The 798-nt window shown below is 34.2% G+C and overlaps 1 pseudogene; it reads left to right on the top strand.

Annotated features, from left to right (window-relative positions):
- The first annotated feature begins 444 nt into the window (after window positions 1–444).
- On the top strand, window positions 445–568 carry LOC138844844 (U4 spliceosomal RNA; annotated as a pseudogene).
- Window positions 569–798: the final 230 nt, after the last annotated feature.

Raw genomic sequence — 798 nt, 5'->3', positions numbered from 1 at the left:
CCTTGGGCCCCTGCACCCACATGGGAGACCTGGAAGAAGCTCCTGGATCCTGGCTTCAGATCAGTGCAGCTCCCACTGTTGCAGCCATTTGGGGAGTGAACCAGCATATAGAAGACCTCTCTCTGACCACTTCTGACTCTGCCTCTCTGTAACTCTGACTTTCAAATAAATAAATATTAAAAAAGAGAATCTCTTGTGCCAACTACAGTCACCATATTAAATACTAAGAAGAATGTGAAAATTTTGAATCTGAGCAAGGAATTCCTCTCATATGACATGGGTATGAATCTATTGTAAGAACAATATGTATGAGTACATGTTTATAGAATATTCCTGCAGTGGTTTTAGAGTTCTTTGGACTTCAATTTTGTAAAACGATGCCAAATTATTTTTACTTGTTTTCTCAAGAGGTATATCAATTATTTTTCTTTGAAGTGAAGAGACAACTTTGCACAGTGGCAGTATCGTAGCCAATGAGGTTTATCCAAGGTGCGATTATTGTTACTTGAAGTCAAGAAACAAATTGTAAATGGTTGGAAGCAATTAATTCTGGTAGGTGGTAGTTTGCAATAACCAGTAAGGATGAATGAAAATACTTATATATAGATAATGTTACAATTTTAAAATGCAAATGAAGTAAAAAATGCATTTCAAAATGAACATTTTATAAATGGTTCAAAAATAAACATTATAAATTCTCTCCTTAAAATGTATTTCACTTTATAAACTCTCACTTCTTATTCTCAAGACATTAAACTGCAACATGCTTTTATTGGGAAGCAAAGAAAAATGTTCCAT

The sequence above is a fragment of the Oryctolagus cuniculus genome, chromosome 12 (genome assembly GCF_051225735.1).
Source record: "Oryctolagus cuniculus isolate XC-2025 breed Fujian yellow rabbit chromosome 12, ASM5122573v1, whole genome shotgun sequence".
NCBI classification, from domain to species: domain Eukaryota; kingdom Metazoa; phylum Chordata; class Mammalia; order Lagomorpha; family Leporidae; genus Oryctolagus; species Oryctolagus cuniculus.
This window is presented reverse-complemented; position numbering and strand designations above follow the sequence as displayed.